General features: G+C 36.0%; 1 pseudogene; it reads right to left on the minus strand.

Moving 5' to 3' along the window:
• Positions 1 to 3,353: 3,353 nt before the first annotated feature.
• Positions 3,354 to 8,673, minus strand: LOC101429313 (guanine nucleotide-binding protein-like 3; annotated as a pseudogene).
• Between the last annotated feature and the right edge of the window lie 4,773 nt (positions 8,674 to 13,446).

The raw sequence follows: 13,446 nt of genomic DNA on the forward strand, positions 1-13,446 counted from the left end.
ATGACTATCTATAAATATTTCCTTGGGCAATTGGAAAATGTGAGATAGCAGTGGAGAAAATACAAACTCTGATAATTATGATGAATGATGCATTGATACAAAATCTGAAAGCAAAAATCTTTATCTATGTGGAACAATTTATATTTGTCTAAAGCCTGTGACTATAAAAAGCCTACCACACTACTACAAAAATCTCAATATCAGCATGATTTATTGCTATGAATCATGTTTTACCTGGACTATTTGTTCTTTAATTGTGTATGTTTACCAGATTACCCATGAACTTCATTATCATATTGCCAAGAGCAGAAGGAGGTAAAGAAATATGACAGAGACTGGGTACTGCTTGAATTCAGCATCTGTACAGAGCTGGTTGGCCATCATATTAGTTGTCAGTACATCTAGAGCTATGATCTGAAGAATAGAAATAGGGCAACGAAACACATAGAAAGAGGTGTAGCCACAAAGGACCAAGTATGTTGCAATAAGTAATAGCACATTGTGAGGAATTTAGAATCAGGGGACTTGAGCTTAAATCTAGTTATAAGATTTACAAGATGACATTGAAGAACTTTGCACTTATGGAAGGTAATGCATAGGTACTAGCTATTTTGGTTACTTTCGCTTAAGAGACCCTGCTTTCTGGCTGTTATATTTACTGTGGACAAAAAATAATAGATTAATGTTGACATGAAATTAATTTGAAAATCAAAGTCTGGTTTCTATTTCTGATCTACTGAAATGATAAAAATGGTAGGTGGACCAACATTTGAATTTAAGCTAATGAAGACTACTATAATGTCAGAAAACCTTCATAATTTTAAATCATTAAGCAAAATAAAATTTATTCAATACCAACATGTACTTGGCATCCTTACAGGGAAAGAACAATTATATTTCTACATCTTAGACACAACTGGAAAATAATCATTGCAGGTAAATATGCTTCTTTACATGTACATTTGACATTTCTTTAAAGCTTTGTCCATTAGACACATGCCATTTGTGGATATATTTCTCTTAGTACAGCTTTTCTTTAAGAGAAGATTATTAAATCTTTTGATTTTGTTCAGTTCATTAATTGTGACTAATTTGCCATTCCAACTACTTTTACTTTCTGGAAATAAAAATAAATGTTTTTCTATATCAATTTAGAGTACAGAAGAAAAGCTTAGCTGGCAATGTAGATTCTTCCAAAATTTTCCCCATAAGCATAATTTAGACATTTTAAAATTAAATTCTTCCAGGCCAAGTCACACAATGATTCTACTAAATACAAAAATAAGATTACACTAAGTGCTATAATGATATTTCAGGGAGGAAGAAAGTCATGTCATGCCTGGTTTATTGCACATATTAATTCAAGATTATTTTACCCACATGGGAAGCTCATTCTCTTTTTTTTTTTTCACTATTTTTTTTAAAAGATACATAGATCACACAAAATGTTACATTAAAAAAATATGAGGTTCCCATATACCCCACTCCTCACATCCCCCACTCCTTCCACATCAACAACTTCTTTCATTAGTGTGGTACATTCATTGCATTTGATGAATACATTTTGGAGCACTGCTGCACAGCATGGATTATAGATTACATTGTATTTTACACTCTCCCCCAGTCCATTCAGTGGGTTATGGTAGGATATATAATGTCCTGCATCTGTCCCTGCAATATCATTCAGGACAACTCCAAGTCTTGAAAATGTCCCCATATTACACCTTTTTCCCTCTCCTTGCCCTCAGCAACTTCCATGGCCACTGTCTCCACATCAATGATAAAATTTCTTCCATTGCTAGAGTCATAATAATTCTATACTAGAATACCAGTAAGTCTACTCTAATCCATATTCTATTCCTCCATCGTGACGACTCTGGGATGGTGATGCCCACTCTACCTCTAAACTGAGAGGGTTTTAGATCCCACATGGCTGATGGATGGGATTTCCTGCTTGCAATTGTAGACTCTCTCAGTTCCTTGGTGTGGTGGTTGACCATATTCACCTCCCCATCAGCTGACCTGGGTACATTCAATGAACTGGAGAATAGGTGTTGTAACTCTGCAGAGGATCGGGGCCCAGTTGGCACCTGGACAGTCCAGAGATTCAAGTCTCCTGAGCATACATCAACCCCAGCACCAACCAGAGGTTCAGTAAAAGCGACAGAAGAGGCATGTGTAGAGAAGTCACATCTGAGTCCAACTCCATCACACTCAGGAGAAGCTCATTCTCTGTTAACATATGTTCCTGATTCAGCTATAATGCCACACTGACCAGGCCAATAGACTTTTCATTGATGCTTTGCTGGATCCTAAAAATCAAAGCTACATCTCCTACAAATGAATAAAAAACTATTAATTTTATCATCAAGAATTATTTTATTTATTAAGTAAATAATACATACTATGTGGTCAGCATTTTCTAAGTCCTGGGGGCTGGGTATTAGGGTTATTAAGAATTAATACCAAACGCTATTCTCAAGGCTTTTTGGAAAAAAAATTAGTATCTAGAAGTTAGGAAACATTTATAATACAGTGTGATAAAAGCAATAGGAGTGCTTTGCACAGAAGTACTATGTGGCACAATACTGGGGTGGCAGATGCTGCCTCATTGGAGAGTGGGGTCAAAAAGTTAGACTTAATAGTTGTTTTATAAACTAGTTCTTAAAAAAAATGTTTCTACTTTACAGATGAAAAAAAGGAGAAAGAGAAATTAAGAATTTTTCTCAAGTGCGCACAGCTAGGAAACAACAGATCCCATGTGCTAGCCCATTCTGCAAAACCATCTGCTCATGCATTTTTCTGTTGGATACTCTGCAGTGCTTTCAGAAACTAAAAAGACTAATGGTTCTCAAGTCATACGAAATTAAATCAGTGGAGTAGTGAAACACTTCTTGTTTCTACAGTTCTTATGATTTTGTAATGACTCACACTGACTCCTGTTCATTGCTTGAAGAATGTAGCATATGTGCTGAGTAGACAAAATCAGTGTGTGACAATGAGACCGGACATTTTGTTTGTTTTTGTGAATGCAGCTGCTGCTCTTGTTTGCTTCTGTTGATCAAAGAAAAGTGAATTAATGGTCCACAGAGATTACAAGTATCAACATGAAACTTTTAAATTCTGAAACAGACTTAGGTCCTAGCTTACTTTTAATTTGTTAATGTAAACTAAAATTATTCTGAACTGCTCTAAAACATGTTTTGAAATTGCCTGGTTCTTTTAATGAGTGTCTCATATGATACTTACAAATTTACACAGTTTATATCTGTGTAAATTTACACAGTTTATATAACATTAGTATATTATACATAGGAAGGTTCAGGAACTTGCTCAAAATGTTAAGAAAACTTTTAATAAAGGACTAGGTTGTGGTGTACGTATTCTGTTCTGAATTCGTAAATATGCTTCTCTTCTTCAGTCATTTTACTCAAGACAAAAGACCTTCTTTCTTGATTATAAAGTTGTTGCCCTGCTTTAGATTCCTTAGGCACTGCCTGCCATTATCTCTTGCAGGGAGAACATCTCTGAGCTCTTTTCATCACCTTCTTCACCCTCAACTATTTCCTAGCCACTGTCAATGTCCTCATTGTCCTTCACCTGCCCCTCCTCTTGCTTCCTCTATTTCTGTTTTGGCATTTCCTCAGGTATGTCCTTTCCCTTTATTATGCCATTTGTCATATCTAAAGACTAGAAAAAAATGCTACTGGCTAAATGAGGGTCCCTGATGGCTTGAATCCTGTGTGCATTGTTTTTTTTTTTTTTTCAAGTGCTTCCAGACTAAAGCCCCATTTCATGTTTGCCACAATACTCTTGTTAAAATGTGGGGAAGAGTCTAAGATGTATGGGGCTGCTATCAGAAATTTAAGGTGGTTCCAGTGCATTCAGACCATAGCAGTTTGGCAGCACTTTCCAAGTCTAGGCTTCGTGTACAGGGCAGTCATCTCTGAGCAAGCAAAATAAAAATTTCCAGAGAATTTGTATATCTGGAACACTAAATTTCAGTACCACCTATTGAGTGTCAGCCTGTGACAGGATGGCACTGGCAGCCTCCACTTGTTTTATTACTTCAGTACTTGAAGGACTTCTCCAAGCAAGCACAGTAGCACAGTTAAGTGGAGACAGCTCATGATTGCAACTTGTGTGTCTGAGGGGACAATCTGCATGCTCCTTGAAAGGCCCATGGATACACCAATCATTGCATGGCCATTCTTGTTTTAACAATTGATGCTGCTGCTTTCCCCACACTTGGGAAACCAGTAAGTCCAATCTAAATGGCTTTGTTGTAAGTATCCTGAAAACCTTGAAGAAGCTTCAAAGGCCCTCTTTCCCAAAGCAGACTTCACTTTTGAATGAAGCAATTTTCTTCTTTACCGTGATTATCTTCCCTTTGTCCATCAAGTTTGTTGAGGCTCTGATGACCACTATTGGCAATTCTTTTTCCAGGTCATTTAGCCAGGTCTCTAACTTCTCCTGATTTATTTAATACAAGTACCAGCTTTTCCTGTCCACCCTGGACAATGGTCTCTTTTACCTGGGACACATGCAATCAAGAGGATCTCTAGGGGGAACAGATGTGGCTCAAGCAGTTGGGTGCCTGCCTCCCACACGGTAGGTCCCAGTTGGGTTCCTAGGGCCTCCTAAAGAAGATGAGCAGACAACAAGCAGACACAAAGCGGAGAGAAAACGGGTAGACACAGTGAGTAGACAGATGAGGGAACCATCTTGAGGAAGGATATTTTTTTTTAAAGATTTTAAAAAACACAAAAAATAAAGAGATCTCTGGCATCCAACACCTTTAGCACAACATCTGAGGTCTCAATCACCTAGATTAAGATACCATTTTAATTACTTAACACTATAACTTATTCGGATTCTGTTTGCTCAAATTGGCTTTGTTCTTAACTTTGCATTGCCCAAATGCTTCCAACACAGGTCACCTAATAGATGACTTAACATCAGGGTAAGCTGCAGGTTTTCTTTTCTTTTCTTTTCTTGTTCCTTCTGCTTATCGAGTTTCTGCTACTGTTGTAGTTCTTCAAGCTGCTGTTTCCTTACCCAACTTCCCAAGGAAGAACCTTCTTGAAATGAGCACTATTTGGAACTCCTGGGTCTTTACTAGGCTTCTTACAGCTCTGGTTTTTGGCCTACTTCCTCAATTTTCTTTGAAGCTCCCATAGATTTGTTGTTGTTTTGTTTTGTTTGGGGTTTTTGTGTGTGTGCGTGTTGTTGTTGGTTTTTGTGTGTGTGTGTGTGTGTTTTTTTTAATTTTGTTACCACTTATAGCAGGTCATGGGTGTACTTGGTTTCTTTAACTCTCGACCAGTCTGCCTCTGGCTGCAGAAGGGAAAACACTGGGCCAGAAACCTGGCTCAGGCGCTCCTCACTAGACTCAGACCGGGCCTTTCTGGCGGGACCCAGCCTTCCTTCCGATCAATGAGCCCGTATTTCCCCCGGATAACAGAAGGTCTACCAACTCTTGGTTCCTTACGGGACAAGGAGACCACCTGCCCGCTTCCTCCCTCAGAGAACAAGCCCTGGAAGAAGGGAGCCCCGATGGATGCCGTGGCCACCAGAGAGGGGCACTTCTCCACCTCCGTGCGCCCCAAACCCCACTCGCTTAGCCGCTTCACATTGGCGATTGGGATCCTAAAAGAATTTTGTTATCAGTATATTTTCGTCCCAGCATTCCTTGATAGGCAAGTTAGATTCAATAAAAAATAGGAGTGTGGGCTGATTCATTTTACATTAACGTGGGAAATTTATTAAATGCCATGGGCACTAATGTTATTAAGGCAAATAAAGTGAACTGAAATTAAACTATTTTGTTAAAGGAGAGAAAGAAATATCTCCTTAAAGCACAATCTAAAATCCTTATTTTTTAAGTCATTAAAACAAGTGGAAAATAAGCAGTGGTGTATATTCATTAATTCTACAGAACAAACTACACGTTGTGGTTTTATATTAAAAATTTAAAGATAAAACATTTTATTCTTGCTCTAAATATGAAAGGTTTATTTAAATTCTAAATTACTCTTTCATGTCATTTTTTTATTATTATAATGCAAGATAGTTTATGCGTAATTGAGGTTTCATGATACAAATTCTTGAATTCTATGTCAAGCACATTGAAAATTCACAATGAACCCCCAGTTAAAATTAAATGGCCCATAGCACTATATAGATTATGTTTAACTTTTTCGTCTGCTGGTTTAGGCATGTAGGAATGAGTAAATTCAACCTTAGAGGTATCACATCTCCTGATATTTTCCATCCTATCTTGTATTGGAATGGCATATCAAGTGGCTAATTTGGAAGACAGTGCTTGAAATTTTCACTCCCTTTTGTACATAAAACATTATGCAATTCAGAATAACATGAAAGTATCATCAGTCTGTAAAATAAGTTCGGTTTTAAAAAAAAGGTATTATACTACAATTTAAATCCTATCACTAGACTTACATCTCATTTAATGCGATACCCCCTCATATACAGATGTAGAAACTGAGTTCCAGGGGAAGCAAATTATTTGCCCAAAGTATAAAAGCTAACTATTGGTAAAGTCAGGATTAGCTTTGAAGTACTGGACTTTTTACTCCAGTATATCTTTCTTGAATTAATTATTTTACTTGTACTTTATTTTTAGAATATAAAAATATAACATAAAATTAATCTCCCAAATAACATGGTATACAGGTAAGTACCTAATGAATTCAAAGGACTTTGTACCTTTCTCATATTTCTGTAACACCTGGTCACTAGTTAAATGGCCGGGATTTAAGAGAGACAGAGTATCTAATACCCTGGAAAATTTGGAACAAATAGATTGTTTTTATCCTTGCTAAGTTTACACATGAAAAAGACTAGAGAAAATGGAAAAATGTGTCATCAAATGTTCAAATGTACTCTACACTTAGACATTAATGCTAAAAGCTCTTAGAATATGGTTCTGATCAGAGTTGGTTTTATCAGGGAAAGGTTTCTCAAAGTGTAGTCCCTGGAATTAACACCTGGAGACATGTTATCAGTATCACCTGGAGACATGTTAAAATGCAAGTTACAAGGTTTTAACCTAGAGGCAGTAGACTAGAACCTCAAGGGTGGTGTCCTGCAATCTGTGTTTTAGGAAGCCCTCCAGGTGATTCTGATGCACACTCAAGTCTGAGAACCACTGCTCAGTTAGAGGAGGTTTGTGTCATACTTTGGAGAAAATCATGGGGTAGAGTGGCTCTAGAAGAAACAGAAGGCAGAAATTCACCTTTTTTTAAGGATAGGCAATAGATTTCCTTCATTTGCTGCCAGGACCTTGTTGGGACAAAAGACAGACATGTATTTAGAATTATTTTCAGCAGTAATACTCACTAGTAACCATCAGTAGAAAACTAATTATATGGTTTGGGAAAGAATAAAAATGATTTTTAAAAAAACACTTCTTCAAATTTTGCCTTGAAAGAATGATTTCATTTTTGAAATATTTTGTGTAAAGTAGAGATTATATAGATACGTGGATCATAGTAAAACTCAATCAGCTACTATTCCTTAAGGTCTAAAATATACATTTAAGAGAAAGAGGTATTCCCAAAATATTCAAAAATATACAAAATAAAACACTTATGGAATGCTCAGAGTTTGGTAGTGATTCATTATATTTTTCTGCACATTTTATATCAGGCTTTACAGAATTAAGCAATAACACTTTTTATCCACTGATAATTCTTAAACATTCAAAGAATATCACTGATCTTTAGTATTTATGCTATATTTTGTATTTGTCATAGTGTTTTTATTAATATTAAGATGAAATAAAGACTAATATACCTTAGGAAGATTTTCAAAACACATTTCAAATCGACCGGAAATTTTAATATACTGGAACTGTATAGTAGTTAGAAGGAAAGGATTTTAATTCTGTAAAAAATTAGGATGCATTATGATGTTCAATACTCTCTAACAATTTTTCTATTTACCTTCACATGAGTAGCCACACCATAGTACTTTTAACAGTTGGAGTGCATAAAAGGCAATTAGCTCTTACCAGAGTGAGATGAACCGTATGCTTGAGTTAATTAGTTCTCTTTGTTCCTGAAATGTTTTTCCTAGCTCCTTTGTCATAGTTTTGTCACATTCCACTCCTTCTCCCACTCCTTTACAGCCTTTCACACAGCTGAAGAAACATATTTTAATCACATTGAGCCTAAATACCACATTTCAAATGTTCCCTCTGAGGAAAAAAAATCTAATCGTTTACAAAGTTGCTATCATGTGGTTTTTGCTTAGATGTAAACATTCAAGGGCATTAACAGTGTTGCAATTTGATTGGACAAGAGGACAAAATATCTTCGCACATATTTAAGTGCAAAAGTGTTTAAAGAAAACAATTTTCTTTCTGATAAACAATATTAAGCAATAATAAACCATGATCTTTTCACTAAGTCCACTGTATATTTAAAAAATCTCAGAGACAATATCGTAAACCAGAGGTAAAGAGGCCTGCTATTGTGAGGAAGTGTAAGAAGGGTCATCCTGTGTTCTCCATGCCCTAGCTTTGAGATGTTGGGAAAGTTGCTTAATATCTAGACTGCAGGGAAGCGGACTTGGCCCAATGGATAGGGCATCCTCTTACCACACAGGAGGTTCACGGTTCAAACCCAGGGCCTCCTTGACCTGTGTCATGATGTGCGTATCTCCGGGGTGTCCCCTGCATAGGGGAGCCCCGTGGGTAAGGAGTGTGCCCTGTAAGGAGAGCTGCGCAAAGAAAGTGCAGCCTGCCCAAGAATGGCACCACACACTCAGAGAGCTGATACAACAAGATGATGCAATGAAAAAAAACACAGATTCCTGGTGCCGCTGATAAGGATAGAAGCAGTCATAGAAGAACAACTGGGGGGGGGGGAGAAATTAAAAAAAAAAAAGACATTTAAAAAAAAAAAACTTCTAGACTGCAATTACCTCATCTGAAAGTGACAGTACCTCTTTCATTGTGGAGCCATGGTGAATAAATAAATGAGACGATGCCCTTAACACATATTAGGATGGCTGGTACAGAGTGCATTCTCCGGAAGTGTTGGCTATTGCTGTATTTATATAAGTAACAAGAGTTTATTATAATTTTAAAAAAAAGAATCTATTTATAAAACATATGGGGACATTCATTGCTATAACTCAGTGGTTCTCAACTGGAGGCAGTTTTGCTGCCAGAAGGACATTTGGCAATAACTGAAGGCATTTTTTAGTTTTTCAACTTGGGCTGGGGGCTGGTACTGTCATTAAGCAGAGACCAAGAATGCTGCTAATTATCCTAATCCTACAATGCACAGGACAGACCCAGACCAAAGAATTATTTGGCCCCAAATGTCAATGTAGCTGAGGTTGAGTAGCCCTGTAGGATAATGTGAATTGATACTAAGCTCTATACTTCATTTTTAAAGTTCTTCTTGAGTTAACTAATATAATATGGATCAATAATTGGTAAAAGAATTCCAGTAAATATAATTCTGTCAAACAACGTACTACATGATGTATCTGTTATTTTGATACTTTCTCTGAGTTAAACTGTTGAAGGAAAACCACAATCTACTTAGTGTCTCTAAGTGGGTTAAGTCTCATCATTTAAAATTCAAGTTTTGATTCTACTGTTTAGGAAAGACACGGGTCCTAAGTTGTGTATTTCTGAAAATAAATTTTCACATTTCCCTGTATCAATTCAGAATTTTGTAGAAAAAAAGTGGTGTTCATTATAAAACTGATTATGAGTACACACATTTGTCTGATGTTAATTTAATAATACACTGGATGGGAAAGTTCACTAAAAGAATCCTTGGCTCTTCTCTTCCTCTCATTGTCAACATTCAGTCTGTCAGCAAATTCTGTAAACTCTATATTCAAAGCATTTCCTGAATCTGACTACATATCATAACCTCTACCATTATCTCCTTCATTCAAGCCGCCATCATTTCTTGCCTACCAACTGCTAACCCACCACATTATTCGATGCTTGTCCTTTCCAATAAGTTATCTTTACTGGGCTGAAACTGGCTTATCACAAGGTGTTGTTTATCTGCATTTCTATAGGGTATATTCCATTCTTTCATTTTCTTGGAAAGCCCTTGCAGGTCAATTGCTTTTATCTTCTGGAAAATCCTTTCTTGGAAAGGAGTCCTTCTTGGCAATGTCCAGTGCAAGAAGCCACTTTATTTTACTCAACAACTGTCTTATTTTTTTACACAGCAACTATCACCATCTGACATATTCTATATTTTACTTATTCATGTTTTTTTTCTCCTTACATTAGAAGATAAATTCCTTTAGGAAAAGGATTCCTTTTTATCTATATTTTTCTCTAATGGCTAGAACAATGCAGGAGCAAATCAGCATGGTCAAGAATATACAGAAAAAAGTGAAGTTTGGGGACAAAATAAAAAAAGGAATAGTTCAAAAGAATGTGTCTATGTAAATAGAGGAAGAGATGCCTTAGAGCATCATGTTCATTATTTAAATACTAGAGCAATTTTCATGTGGAAAAATATTTAGACTTTACTCTGTGATTTCAGAGGAAAATGCCAGGATCTGTTTGATGAAGATTTAGAAATTGAATATTGGCTAATATATGTAAGAACTTGCTTACCTATAGAACAATTGCTATGAGCAGGTTTTATAAGTCAATCAAAGTATTTTTCAATTTGTTTCAATGATATTGATATGAATATAATAAAGGAATTCACTCTTAGATATAGGGATAGAACAAATAACTTTAAAGTAAGTCCCAACTCCCTTGAATTCCAAACTGTTAAAATATGTAAATTTTAAAACATACCAGATATTATTATATGCCTATTGGGTTAAATAAAACAGATTATTAAATATATTATTATGTTTATTAAAATTAATTTCACCTGTTCTTATGATCATGTTTTAAAATGCAGCTGAAGCAGACTAATAAGATAGGGAATCAATAGATGGATGTGGAGCCTGGCAAGAAGTCTACATGGACATCAGTAACCCAAGATGGCTGCTGGAAGACCCTCCCCAAGATTCTGCCACTCAGAAGACCTCCTCCGAAGTCAGAAGAAGCCCCAATATTCCACAAGGACTTTATCATTGGGCCCTCCTGGGAGATTGATAGGGAAAATAAGCAATCAAAACAGTAAACAGCTGGAATTCCTCCCCTGCCAGTAGCAAAGGGGTGGGATAATTAGCAGTTAAAAAGCAGGCTAGACCTGAGTTCGCTCTCTCCTGTGCTCTCTCGCCTGTGGACCTGTGCTTGCCCTCAGTGCACTACTCTCGCCATGTGACCATGCGAGTAAACCTGGGGATTTATAGCCTATAATGGGAAGTTGTAGCCTGTAAATCAACCCTCTTTATCACTTTTCAGCCCCTTCCTCTCTACCTGGGTTCCCTGCTCTGTTATTTTCTCCCATTTCTCTTCCCTCCCTACCTGAATAAATTACTGGCCTAACTCACCCAGCGTGCTCTTGAAGTTCGTTTTTGCAGCATAGCCAAGAACCTAAACAAAATCCAGTAACCCAGCTAGTAGAAAATTGAAAACTACATATGTGGCTCAGATTATATTTCTATTAACAGTCTTCTGTAGGAAAAATGTGATTCAACAGGGCTCAACAATGCAGTTCTTGTTACAGTAAAATTACTACATCACAGACGTTAACCATTACATTCCTCTGTAATGATTCTCTTCATTCACTGATTTGCTAGGACTCAGGGAGAGAAAAATAATCCAAAAATATTCACTCCTTATCTCATGCTATATCTCTTCTTCAACGTAGTGCCTTGATCAATCCATCTTTCCCCAATATTATGCTTTTCTGAATTTTACTACCAGATTCAGACCAGAATCCAATTCATTATTTCAGAAATTCTCTTGCCTGCATGCTCAGTTCTTTTGTTCCTTTATTCTTTCATCTTAACCAGTAATACTCCCTTATGCCCAATCAGATCCATCTAATTGTTGACTTATTTTCTAGAATCAGGCAGACCAATAATACTAATTAGCAAGAGGACATTCCTCAAATGATGCAAATGAACACTATAACATCATTAACCATCCTTTCCACTTCTTCTCGTTCTCTATGCCAATCTGTAAAACTATTTTCAAAGCACGGAGCAATGTGGAAATCACGTTCAGAGGGGCTGTGGCTACAGCAACAAGCAGCAATATAACAAGGTATTGCTAATCACTATCGCACATTTCCTTTTGAATGACATTTCAAATGAGCATGTTCACAAAAGAGCATCTTACATGAATCAGATTAATAATAATTTCAAGAGGCAGCCTTTTGTTTCTTACCAAAGGAATTGACTCTTTAGGAGTTTATGAAAGTATGATGACTACAGTTTGCCTGGAATTGAAGAATCCTCTGACCAGATTTTCCTAATGAGAACAGTGTTAAAATTTTTTTAAAAGGAAAAGTGGAGTTTCCCAAGCATATTTTGTTTATGAGGAAAGTGGATTGGTGGCAGTTATATTTTTTTTGTTTTATTTTTTGATTTAATACTCCAAATTTCTTTTTCCCAACATATTTCAAGGTAAGAAAAACATTTAGGTAAGTTAAAAAGTGTTTTCTGTACTATCATTGTATTAATCAGTTATAAATTATTATTGAAACCATCTATCCAAATGTTAAAATTTAGACAATATACATAGTATATTTTAGGAAGTAGGATAAAATATTAAAGTAAATGCCCTTTTAAAAATTAAGTATACTTTCATTGGTATCTATTACTTTATGACACTGTTGATGAGAAATTTAAAATAATAATTAAAAAAGACAGTGTGCCTGTCCTAAAAAGCTTACGATGTGAGATGGCAAAAAAAAAAATATATGCATACACATGATTTTAATATGAAGTAGTAACTGATATATTTTAATAGTCACACATACAAAAGTTTATGGGCCATAAAAATTATTGCATCAGTTTGGGGAAGATCGGGAAAACTTTGATAGAGAAAATATTTTTTGGCTGGACTTTAAGGGATTAGAAAAATCAGAAACTGGAGTGGATAAAATGGGGTTTCCAACTACAAGGAAGAATATAATCAAAGATAGTAAGTGATAGGGAACAACATACTTAGGGCTAGCAGATATTACTTTAAGGATGAACTAGAGGATGCTTGGAGGGGAGTAGTGGTAGATATACATAAACTGTCATGGCGGACTGTAATGTCCAGCTAAATTGTTTTTAAAGTTAACTCAGAATTCTGATTTTATTCTATCATCTGGTTATAGAGATGATTTAATCAATATCTTACTGAGGGATCTACTTATTATTCTTAAATATTTTTGTTATGAAAATAATTCATATATGTATACAAAGAAGGAGAATAGTATTACGAGCCCATAAACCAAACAATGATAAATTTGTTGCTTCAACAATGGTAAATTCATTGTTAATCTTATGTGTATGCCCTCACCCACTTCCTCTACCCTCCCA

Source organism: Dasypus novemcinctus, chromosome 5 (assembly GCF_030445035.2).
Source record: "Dasypus novemcinctus isolate mDasNov1 chromosome 5, mDasNov1.1.hap2, whole genome shotgun sequence".
Lineage (NCBI taxonomy): Eukaryota > Metazoa > Chordata > Mammalia > Cingulata > Dasypodidae > Dasypus > Dasypus novemcinctus.